The 13,084-nt window shown below is 41.4% G+C and overlaps 1 long non-coding RNA gene across 1 annotated transcript; it reads right to left on the bottom strand.

The window, feature by feature from the left end:
- Positions 1–1,279: 1,279 nt before the first annotated feature.
- Positions 1,280–4,697, bottom strand: LOC121780906. Its single transcript, XR_006046112.1, has 2 exons — positions 2,678–4,697; positions 1,280–1,473 (listed from the first exon to the last, which is right to left on the bottom strand). It is a non-coding gene; the product is annotated as an uncharacterized LOC121780906 (long non-coding RNA).
- Between the last annotated feature and the right edge of the window lie 8,387 nt (positions 4,698–13,084).

The raw sequence follows: 13,084 nt of genomic DNA, 5'->3' as shown, positions 1-13,084 counted from the left end.
CATCCCTAATTTGAAGACAAATTATTTTAATCTTTTGTACCATAACATGGAAAACTAACAATAAGGACACTTTATGAAGTGTTGGTGGAATAATTAGACACACAAATTAGCGTTTTTATCCGATTTTTTTTTTGTTGTATTGAAAGTATAATTTGTTTGGTATGGTTTGCATTTAAACTTAATAATTAAGTTAAGGAAAAGAAGTTTTTTTTGAAATTTTAATTTTCCAGGAGAAAGTTTAGGTAAGCGAGAGGTTAACGTGTATGTGGAAATTGGACCGGCCATGACTTTATAGCATGTGTAATGTTATTGGCTCAAAATTTCAATAATTTTGTTACGAGTTAGGTTATGTGACTTATTTCTGCCATTAATCACACTCTCGTATTCTTCAAATAAATGCATTCTCTTAAATAATACTCCTATCACGCAAATACTAATTAAATAGTTTATATATAGGACTATAAGATTGACAAACTCATATTTTTATCGGTTTAATTGGTCTATTGAAGTGCTAAATGCCGAGCTTATCACTCGAAATCTTCTTTGTCCAACCAATTATTCTATCCTTTGGAGTTTCATGTGTTTGTTGAGTGTTTTAGAAAAAACAGATGGAAAAAAATGCGACTGTTGGTGATATGGAAGCAGAAAGGCTCTGAAAAGCATCACCAGACCGGGTGTATATTTAGTTCAATAATTACACCCGACCGGGCAAAGTGATTATGCTCTAAGAGTCCAGAAGATGGTCGAAAAGTGGCACCCGGCCGGGTGAGTTTCTAGTTCAGAAATTGTACCCGGCCAGGTACTATTGACTGACGATTTGTTTTGCTTCAAACACGATTTTTGACGAGAGGAATTAGAAGAAAAGGCTAAGGTTGCAGTCTAGACATTCTATTCTACAACTACAACCTACCACACTCACACACACCCCAAAAACACCTTTGAGAGAGAGAATTGAAGATTGAAGACTCTAGATCGAAAGATTGAAGCTTCATTCCATAGATTCGTTCCACATGAGTTCTTAGTATCTATCTTTCATATTTTTGATGGAATTCTTTGTGTCAAACTTGGTTTTCTCTATGAACATGAGTAGCTAAACCTTTCTTGTAGAATTCATGGTGATGATGCACTAATTTCATAGTTTTTATTCAATAAATTTCGTTCTTACCTTGCTCTTGTTGTCACGACCGCACTTTCTAAGGATAGAAAGCCCGGTTGATCGCGACTAGGGGAGGATGAAAGAAGCGGGGAAGAAAGGGGAAAACTGTGGCACAACTGAAACTTGAACTGAAATAACTCGAATTTATCTATATCAGAGTGCATGATACAAAGATTGTAAACTCGACTTTTACTTTGCAGCGGAAGAGTCAAGAGCAGATAACATCGTGTATGGAGACACGGCGCATCCGAGTACTATTCTATCGAAGGATCTTCATCGTCTATGCTCAACACCGCCCGCCGTCATCACTGCTCAACCTGCACATTTTAAAAACATATGCAGGGCTGAGTACTTGGTGTACTCAGTGGACACGTGCCGAAATATATTTTCATAAAAACTGATTATGTCAAGCCACTCTTTGAGTGAACTCGGGGTTTTAGGAAAAGTCCGAGAACACTAAAACATTTTCCTTTTCCTTTTTCAAAAGCGATCTTTCGATCTATTTTCCTGGAACATATGTCTGACTAACTCCTGGGGAACGGAAGCCCACTAACCTCCTCGTGGACAGAATTCACGAAACTCGGTGAAACGGAATGTAAGGGCTTTCAACCGCTTACAAACCCGAATTCACTAACTCTTGGTGAAACGGAATGTATGGGCTCACCCCACTACAAACCCGAATTCACTAACTCTTGGTGAAACAGAATGTATGGGCTCATCCCACTACAAACCTGAATTCACAAAACTGAAACTTCTGGTCTAGTAGGGACATCGTCCTTGCTAGTCAGTCGGATAGGCAACGTTCAAAACAAAACATGGCTTGACATAACCTTTGCAACCTTATTTTTCTCATAAAACCGTTTTTTAACATAAACTCATCTTTTTTTTTCATCAAAAGCCGAACACATAACTTTCAAAACTTCCCTTCTTTTCTCGTAAACGTATTTGGATCAAAACTTATTTCTATCGGTCAAAGCCGAACTCGAAAATCACTTCTATCGGTCAAAGCCGAACTCAAAACTTTCAAAACCTTCATTTCCTCATAAAACACTCTTGAAACATAAGCTCACTTTTCTATCGGTCAAAGCCGAACTCAAAACTTTTGAAACTTCATTTTCCTCGTACACATACTTTTAACAAAACTCATTTCTATCGGTCAAAACCGAACTCGAAACTTTCAACAGAGGCTTCACTTCATAAGCACTCGTAAAGCAACACATAACGTCATATAATAACACCAAGCAAATAGCACTTATCATAACACTTCACATTAAAAAGCAAGCTCGCACTTATCATCATATCTTAAATAGAAAGCACATAAAAACACTTCTCGTAAAAACTGTAACTTTAACAAAAAGCCCACGTAACATCTCATAATAAATAGAAAGCTCACTAAAATACTTTAGTTCGAAAGCCCACATAAAAACACTTTAGTTCGAAAGCCCACATAACTGCTCATCATAAATAGAAAGCTCACTAAAAATACTTTCGCAAAAACTTTATAGTAAACTGAAAGCCCACCTCGTTCGCTTAAAACTCCTTAACTTGATTTTTCCTGACTCCGACCTTAGCTCGCGGAGATAACCTTTTTGAAAACAACACAACTTACTAACAAGACTTAAGAAAATTCTTAAACTTTTAATTAGAATTAGAATTAGAATGCATGCCCTAATTAATCATGGCCCAAGAACTTAATTAGAATTCTAGCATAAGACCAACTTAATTTCAGCCCAAGCTCCTTCGTAAAATAATTCCGTCTGACTCAACTGCTCTTCTCCCCCTTTGGTTTATTTTGGCCTAAGGATCAATTTTTTTCATCCCAACAATTAAATACGAATCACAACTTTTTTTCTCTTGCTCCAATCTGCCCAAGTAATTAAATATACTGGCCCAAGTCTCCCTTTAATAATCTGCAGCCCATCATTTTTTTATTATTGGCCCAACAAACAAATCCCTTGGCCGAAATAAATCAACCAAGTAATCAACCCATCGTTCCCTCTCTCTAATCCCATTCCTCACTTTCATTCTTCCCCAATCTGAGAACCCAAATCAAATCTCTGTCTCTCTCCCCAGTGCTCACTGCCGGAAAACAGCCGGTTATCTTCTCCGTCAAGACCCCCAATCTCCCTCTATCACTCTAGAACTGCGCCATCTCATCTCTCTCACTTTCTTTCTCAGCTTAGTTCATCGGCGGCAGCTCGTCGGTCTCCGAGCCATCTCTCTCGCTCTCGGCGAAACGCTGCCACCCCAACAGCACCCTCGGAGCCCGCCGTCGTCCCGCGCCGCTGTCTCCTTCGCGAGGGAGTGTCCTTGCCGGCGTATCAGGCTCTCGACGCTGATCTCTCTGCCTTTCTCCGGGAGTTTGACATTTCCGCTGGGAGTCACACCGTTGCCGGCGACTCGCGTCAGCCCCCTCCGCCGAGCAGCTCCTTCCCCTAAAGCTAAGTCCCTTTTCTCCATTCCCTTTTTCTCAGTTTCTTTGAGTTATGGCAGTAGCTATGTGAAATTTCCATTTGCTTCTTGTGGTTTAAAGTTGAGATTTTGGGGACAATCTATCTTACTGGGATGATTTTATTCACACTGCTATGCTTGAACTACTATATGTGTGCAAGTTCTATCCGCCATTTCCATTCTCGGCAGGGGCTATGGTATCTAATTGTTGGTGATATCTCTATGTTCTTGTTACTCATGTGATGCAAAGAGGGGTTGTTGGGATTACCTTGCTTGGTGATTCTCGGTTGTGGCTGCCCTCTTTACTGCCGTCGCCTTGAGCCGTCGCTGCTCCTCACTCCGTCGCACTCCTCACCTTGTGGAATTTAACAAGTGTAGTTTGGGGAGGAGGCGACGGCATTTATAGGCAAATTCCCTTGTCTTTTGTGGCAGATTTTAGGGAGTGTAACTTGCTACTTTGAACTACATGTTTCTCCTTCTTTTGAGCTTGTTGAATAGGCTTCCCTGCCTATTTTGGTGAAATTCTTGAGGGAAGGGAGTCCTCCCTTGACTGTTCCCTGAGTCTCGGTAAAAGGGGGTTCTAACTTCCCATCCTTGGCTTGTGGTTGAGTTCTCTTATCTTGTGGCAGCTTTGTTTGATTCCTTATTGGTGCAAGTTGAGAAGGGTCAAAATGTGGCTGATCCCAGCTCTAATTTGCAGCCTAATGACTGACCTATATAGCTCTACTATTCCTCTTCTTAATTGAGCTTGGGTCCTCCCTTTCCTTTATTTATAGGTTCCAAACTAACCTCTTTTTTTGGTGTAAACTTTGTAGGTTAGGGGCTGCACAATTGGAGTGTTGTGGGGCTGGAAATCGAGAAGGGATGAGAAGATGACTCATGCTCAAGCTTTCCTTGATTCCAATACCATTTCTAGCTAGAGTCAAACTTGTAGACTTTGTCCTTTAGAATAGCTAAGACATAGCTATTCACTTCTTGTATATAATTAGGTGTAGAGCACTCTATTTGATTAATTGGCATTTCTTCTTTTCAACAATTGTAGTTCATAAAAATTTAAATTCCTTTCACTTTAATTCCAAGTGTCTCTTCGTCCAAATTTTTTTTATACTCCAAAAATCCGTACACAAAAACTCGGGGTGTTACACTTGTAGTTATTTGATTATTCTTGGGTTTATTCGTTCAATTGCTTGATAACCACTTAATTGTGTAGTATTAACTAGACTAATCGGGAGATGAAATAATTAATCTGGAAAGAAGAATAATTCATACCTTAAAACAATAAAACTCGGGAGAGTTGAGGTTTTGAGTGAGGTCTTTGATCCCATCGTGCTTTTGGAAGTTAGGGGTTTAGGATTAGAAGGAGACTTCAATTCTAGCACCTAATCTACAGGTTTCTCACCTCGGGAGGGGGTTTAATCTATAATTGTGATCGACTTAATAACTCTAGGGACACCAAAAGGTAAGGCAAATAGATTGGATAAGAGCTTGAAATTGTGCATCGAATCCTTGAGTTCTACAATTTTCTCCATATTATCTTTTCACATCTTGTTTACTTGTTCTCATTTGTTTACTTGCTTATTATATGTTTTTATTAGTTGTTAGAACAAACCAAAGCTTTTCCGATTGTCTAGATAGTAGTTGATTTTTGTTCGTGATGATTAAGTTAGTACAATTTTGTCTCTGTGGAATACAATATTCTTGCTTGCTAATTGCTACACTAGCCTAGTACACTTGCAGAGGTATTATTTATGTTAAAATAAGTTGAGTCAAATATTGTTAAGTAGGAATCAGATTCTTAACTAGAAATTTCTTCTTCAATTCTTGGAAGATTCTTACAAAGAATTATTTGCAATTTTTCTACTTAACGAACATATGATAAAATAAGTTTAGCGTTTACATATTTTTGGCATAGCTAAATTAATTATGAGGTTTGTTAAATTAGATGTTTCTAGCTATTTTTTTCCACATAGAGAGGCATACTGTGGAAAAAGACTACATTAAAGTGGACCACAAAATCAGATTTAGACGATCTCAAATCGATTTCATTCTGCCGATAACCTGATTTTTTAAATATTCTGCACTAATTATGACATGTTAAATTATTTGATGAGTAGAATCAATTCAATTAATTATTCCTTTAGAATACATCAAATGATTTTTTGAGATGTACAATGAATTGGATTTCCTTCTGGTTGAAGGTCGTTAGCAACTAGCAATTAAACGTGTGGTAATCTAGTTAAACTCTTATCAATCTCGTCTCTAATTCGTTGTAGTAATTAAATTCGCTTAAAATCTAATTACAATTATTAGAACAATCCAGATAAAATTTATCATCACCGTCAATATTTACTTGATTTTTCAAATTAACAATGCCAAAAAAATTTTTATAAGAGATAAAGATATTTTATATAGTAGTTGCTACGATTTCATAATCAAGTCAAAAAATTGAATCTCTTGGAATTAATTAAAGCTAATAAAGTTGTTAAATAGACCACTTTCCCACTATAAAAGGGGACCAAATTCAATTAAAAAAACAGAAACTACAAATAATAGCCAAAACAACATAATTTTGAAATATATATGTATATTATAAGAAAAATATTCCACAAACTCCATCCTACTATAAAATAGCGTACTCCTACAAAGCAACAAGATGGAGAAACATAGGTGACAAATATACAGTTGAAATCGAATCTATTTTGTTTACATGCATATTTTATTTATACCAATAATAATAATAAAATACCTCAATCAGAAATGGAATAAATATTGCAAAGTGCGAGGCTTTTCATGATAAAGAAAATGGTAACAGAATGGAAAATAATGATGCCAATTAATCATGTTATAAGTACAAAAGATGGAACTAAGGAATATTTGGCATGAATTTTTAGAAAAGCAGTGTTGCCTGGATAAATATAAGTACTACACTATTTATTGGCAGAAGTAGTATTTACAAAAATGATTGGTTTTAAGTGGCTAGGTTTAATTTATTTTTTTTTATTTTTCAGTCCATATTTGCCAAAAACTAATAGTTTTTCATTTCTTATATTGCAATCTATATATACGCTTTACTATATTCGAACTTCAGCATAAATAAATAAATAAAAACAGTTGCATTTGAAAATCATTGTGATCGAAGTTCAACGTGTATAATTATGACACGGCAATCAATTCAAATCCCCCCTAGTCTTTCGCTATATATATATTAAAAAGTGCATAGATGTCCAAAATGTGTGGTTGTGTGAGGAGAGTTGATGGTGGATTTGTATATTTTCCATAACAAGATGATTAAAAAAATGGTGGAAGAACAACGGGTTGTAGCGCAGTTGGCAGCATGGAGCTGTGGTGATCTTGAGGTCACGGGTTCAAACTCCACTATGCGCTGGGAGACTTTCGACCTTAATCCGCAAACCCGATTGATCAGGATTAGTCGGATTGAGATCTATTGTCACGCCCGCATTTCCTAAGGATAGGAAGTACGGTGGACCGCGACTAGGGGAGGAGTAAAGAAGCGGGGAAGAAAGGGGAAAAACAAGAATATTTGACCCAAAGACATTTAATAAAAGGAAATTCATTTTAAAACAAGGTACTGTAGCGACATTTCAAAAGTTTAAGTAACCAGAGTTTAAATGAAAACATTGTTTCGGATTACAAGCAGCGGAAAAAGATCAAGAGACAGATAATGCCGGGTATGACGACACGACATTATCCAAAACAAAGTGAAACGCATTTTGACTTTAACTGCTCAACATCCGTCCTCCCCATCGCCGCTCAACCTGCACATTAAGAAAACAACATGCAGGGCTGAGTACTTATTGCACTCAGTGGACACACGCCAAAATCATAGTTTGTCATGCCATAACAGTGTAACATTGGGGTTTTGAGTGTAATGAAAATAACCCAAGTACACCAAAATATATTTCATAAATTCGACTGCGCAGTCATTTTCCGATATTGCCACCCTTATTCCCTCAATCATACACTATCTGATCCAAACGGTGACAAGGGGCGTGGCCACACCCCAGGTCATCTAGACCGGCCAACTTGCTCTCAGATGGCACCCAGTCTCGTGTACACTAGCCTGAGGGTTCGCAGCCCAACAGACCCGAATTCGATTAAACATATGTGGTAAACCACTTCAGATAGGTTTCAAATCAAAACATTTGGCAAGACAAACAGTTCACCTCCATAAACAATTCCGGAACAGAGTCCGTATTAAAAACAACCCACGTAAAAGTAGGGTAGAAAAGCCCACCTCGATTGCTTAGCTTTTAAAAATAATTCCCTTCTTCAACCACACTTTCCTCGTAAACGATCACCCTTTTGAAAGATAAATTGTATCATGATTAGAGTCAGAAGAGACGAGACTTTAAACGACAATGCATGATTCCTACGTGGACGACTTCAACATCTAGCACGTTACACGTACATACACTTAACAACATGTTACAAAACAAACACACAAAGTCACACGTTCGAAACACACCCCGCACGCAAACGACGTACCCAAAACGCGCACACGACACACGAACACAGCACTCCAAGTCCTGGCATACCCTTACTGTGCAAACGGCTCACTTGGCTCGGAAAAGGTTCGGAAAAACTCGGAAAAAGGATCGGCGTCTCGACATGGCTCGGTGTCTCGGCCGCTGGCTCGGCACCTCGGCCACCTGTTCGGCACCTCGGCCGCTGGTTCGGCACCTCGGCCGCCTGCTCGGCACCTCGGCCGCCGGCTCGGCACCTCGGCCGCCTGCTCGGCCCCTCGGCCGCTGGCTCGGCATCTCGGCCGCCTGCTCGGCACCTCGGCCGCCTGCTCGGCACCTCGGCCGCTGGCTCGGCACCTCGGCCGCCTGGCTCGTCCCGTGCACACTCACTTTCCTCCAACTTCCGATTCTCAAACCCTATACAACATTCACACCACACATTCTCCGTCCCAAAACACACCCAGACACCTGGGATCATCCCTTCAAAACCCCCCCACAACACTGCCCTAGGCCGGCCCCTAAAACTCTCGGCCAACCCACGCAAAACCCTCGAACCAAACACTGATTTTCCCGAGCCATCTCTTGGTCAAACACACCCACATTCATCACAAAAACATAGCACTCAGAATCACGCCAATTGCACATGAAAACATCTCCCAAAAACATACAACTCGCGAAACTGCGCAGTTTACTTGCAAAAATCATAATAAATTCATACGACATCCAAAGAGGCTGAAAATTACACACCACACAGAAGCCACATTAACCTTTATACAGTTCAAAATTCGTACCCAACGGAGATCGTTTGCTTAGATAAAAAGGGGTCGGAACCCACTGCCAGTTACTACCAAAAACATGCTCAACCATATCACAAAGCCACAAACCCTATTCAGCATCTAAACCATCCAAAACGTCCTATATGCATGAGTTTTCGAATTAAACAAGGGTTAGAGTTTGGTTACCTTTCTTGGATAGTTCAAACGTAAATTCGATGCTTTCCCTACACCGATTTACAACGTACGAGCGTAACACCTTGAAGAAGCCAAGATGATGATGAGAAGGGGATGAATGGGGAAAGGTAAACCGAGAGAGAGAGGGGCGAGAGCTTACCGTGAGAGCACACTTCGAGAGAGATGAGAGCTAGAGAGCGAGAGAGAGAGAGAGAGAGAGAGAGACCGAGAAGAGAGAACGAATGGAAAAGAGGGGGAGGGAAATCGGTTATGAGGGAGTGGGGGCGGTTGAGAGAATCATGGGGTGATGGGGGAGGTTTTTTTTTCGAAAAAGAAGAGAGAATTGGGGAGGGAGGGATTTAATTTGTTAATTAGGAGTTTTTATTCATAGCTTAATTACTTAATTCCATTTTAATTTGCCTAGGTAGAAAATACCACATCCACAACAATCAAATAAACACAAATAATATTTTCCACACCATATTTTAAACACAAAAACATAAAAATTTCATCCTTAATTAAAAGAATAAAATTCCACAAATTTTCGGGTATTACATTCCTCCCACCTTAACAAAATTTCGTCTCGAAATTTGTTAGATTACTCAAACAGCTCTGGAAACTTCTCTCTCATCTTATCTTCTGATTCCCATGTTGCCTCTTCGGTTCCATGATTCCTCCACCGTACTTTCACCGAAGCAATTGACTTATTCCTCAATTCTTGCACTCTTCGATCCAAAATGGCCTCGGGCTTCTCCTCATAGCTTAGATCGGGATTTAGGACCATCATCTCTTCTTGGTGAACTATGTGTGTGGGGTCAAACACGTACTTCCTCAATTGTGACACATGGAAGACGTTGTGCACATTTCCAAAGCTTGGTGGTAGAGCCAACCTGTATGCTACCACGCCGACTCTATCCAAAATCTCGTATGGACCAATAAATCGGGGTCTCAGCTTTCCCTTCACTCCAAAACGAGTTATTCCCTTAGAAGGGGAAACTTTCAGAAAGACCTTTTCCCCGACCTTGAACTGTAACTCGGTCCTTCGAACATCCGCATAAGATTTCTGTCGATCTTGTGCCTCCTTGATCCTCCCACGGATTTGTCGGACAATCTCTATCATCTCTTCTACAGAGTCTGGTCCGAGAATTCTTCTCTCACCCACTTCATCCCAATAAAGTGGCGATCTACACTTCTTTCCATACAAGGCCTCATATGGGGCCATCTTGATAGTCGCCTGGTAACTATTGTTGTACGCGAATTCAACCAATGGCAACACTTCTTCCCAACCCCAGCCTCGATCAAGCACCACGGCTCGTAGCATGTCCTCCAAGGCTTGTATCGTTCTCTCCGACTGCCCGTCGGTTTGAGGGTGGAAAGCTGTACTGAAATTCAACTTAGTCCCCAACTCGCGTTGCAGGATTGTCCAAAATCTAGAAGTGAATTTAGCATCACGATCAGATGTGATTGTCGCTGGAACTCCATGCAAGCGTATAATCTCCCGTACATATACCTTAGCCAACTGGTCGGATCCATAAGTAGCGCGAACCGGTACAAAGTGGGCAGATTTGGTGAGACGATCTATAATCACCCAAATCACCGTGTTCCCTCGCTGGGATTTTGGCAGTCCTATCACAAAGTCCATTGCAATATGTTCCCACTTCTATTCCGGAATCTCGAGGGGTTGCAATTTCCCATAGGGCCGTTGGTGTAGCGCCTTTACTTGTTGACATGCTAGGCATCTCTCCACAAAAGCTGCAACATGCTTTTTCATACCGTTCCACCAAAACTGTCTTTTCAAGTCTTGATACATTTTGGTGCTCCCTGGATGAGCAGCGTATGGGGTTTCATGTGCTTCTCTCATGATTTCCATCCTCAAGCCTTCATCCTTGGGCACACACAACCTTCCCTTGTAGGTGAGACCGTTATCCGCTGCCTCACGGAAACTTCCGGGTTCACCCGTCCTCACTTCTGAGCGAATCCTTTCTAGTAGCGTATCTCGCCGTTGAGCTTCCACAATTCTGGCTCTTAAGTCGGGTTCCATCACCAACGTGGCTACTATCCCTTCCACAGTCTCGGGCATTCTCACCACTTCCAAGCGCATCTTACTGAACTCTTGGATTATACTCTCCTCGATAGTAAGAAAGGTGGCCAGCTGAGATTGAGACTTCCTACTAAGAGCATCGGCCACTACGTTTGCTTTTCCCGGATGGTAATTTATACCACAATCGTAGTCCTTCACCAACTCGAGCCACCTACGTTGGCGCATATTCAGCTCCTTTTGCTCAAAGAAGTACTTTAGACTCTTATGGTCCGTGTATATCTCACAACGGACTCCATAGAGATGGTGTCTCCAGATCTTCAAAGCATGCACCACAGCTGCCAGTTCCAAGTCATGCGTCGGATAATTCAGTTCATGGGGCTTCAATTGTCTCGATGCATATGCAATCACTTTCCCCTTCTGCATAAGCACACATCCCAGTCCCACCTTCGACGCATCCGTATATACCGCATAGTCAGTCTCTGGCTCCGGCACAGCTAGGATTGGTGCGGTGGTCAATTTCTCCTTCAACAACTGAAAGCTCGCCTCACATTCTGGCGTCCAAATCATCTTGACTCCCTTTTTCAGTTGTTGCGTCATTGGCCTTGCTATCTTCGAGAATCCCTCGATGAATCTTCGATAATAGCCCGCCAGTCCTAAAAAGCTTCGGATTTCATTTTGTGTAGAAGGTGGCTTCCATTCCTGCACTGCTTCCACCTTGGCCGGGTCTACACGAATTCCATCTGAGGTTACTACATGTCCAAGAAAGTTCACTTCCTTGAGCCAAAACTCGCATTTACTGAACTTGGCATATAGTTTCTCGTCCCTTAGAGTTGCTAAGACGGTTCTCAAGTGCTCTTTGTGCTCCTCTTCGTTCTTTGAGTAAACGAGCACGTCATCGATGAAAACCAGGACAAACCGATCCAGAAATGGATGGAACACGCGGTTCATAAGGTCCATGAACACTGCCGGGGCGTTCGTCAGTCCAAAAGGCATTACAACGAACTCATAATGACCATATCTTGTTCGGAACGCCGTCTTGGGTACATCTTCTCGCCGAACCCTCAACTGATGGTACCCAGACCTCAAATCCATCTTAGAGAAGACTCCTGCCCCTCGAAGTTGGTCAAACAAGTCGTCTATCCTTGGTAGCGGATACTTGTTCTTTAGCGTTAGTTTGTTTAGCTCCCGATAGTCGATGCACATCCTCATCGTTCCATCCTTCTTCTTTACGAACAACACTGGTGCTCCCCATGGTGACACGCTAGGTCTAATGAATCCCAATTCCAGTAGCTCTTGTAGTTGCACCTTAAGCTCCTCCAACTCTTTTGGTGCCATTCTATAAGGTGCTTTGGATATTGGTGCCGATCCGGGCTCCAGATCGATCGTGAATTCTACCTGCCTGTCGGGTGGGGGTCCCGGCAATGCATCGGGGAAGACATCGGGATATTCACTCACTATCGCCACATCTTCTATCTTCCTGTCTTTCTTCTCCTCCCCATTCAAATAAACAAGGTACGCTGGACATCCCTTCCTCATCATTGTAGTGGCTTGCAGCGCAGAGATAATGGACTTGCGTCGGCTCATTGGGACTCCGTGAAACTTCATCGGCTCTTTTCCGGGGGTTTCAAACGAGATTTCCCTTTCTCTACAATGAAGGGTAACGTGGTTCTCCGCTAACCAATCCATACCCAAGATTATGTCTACGCTACCCATCGTCATTATTTGCAAATTATGAGCCAACAAACTGAGTTCACCTATTCCAAAGTTCACACATGCACAAGATCGGGATATATCTATAGTCCCGCCTACCGGTGAGGTCACACTCATAGTGGGTTCGGTCTTAACAGTAGGTAATTCCAAAGTATCCACACAAGACGTTGATATAAAGGAATGCGACGCACCCGTATCAAACAAGACAACTATAGGCATATTGAGAAGTGTGCCCATACCTGCCAAGTTTCCTTGCCCAAAGGTTTCTTTCCCGTTTGCCGGCTGTTTCCCC

Source organism: Salvia splendens, chromosome 20, assembly GCF_004379255.2.
Source record: "Salvia splendens isolate huo1 chromosome 20, SspV2, whole genome shotgun sequence".
In the NCBI taxonomy this organism is placed as follows: Eukaryota; Viridiplantae; Streptophyta; class Magnoliopsida; order Lamiales; family Lamiaceae; genus Salvia; species Salvia splendens.
The sequence above is the reverse complement of the archived record's forward strand: the minus strand, read 5'-3'. Positions and strand labels throughout refer to the sequence as shown.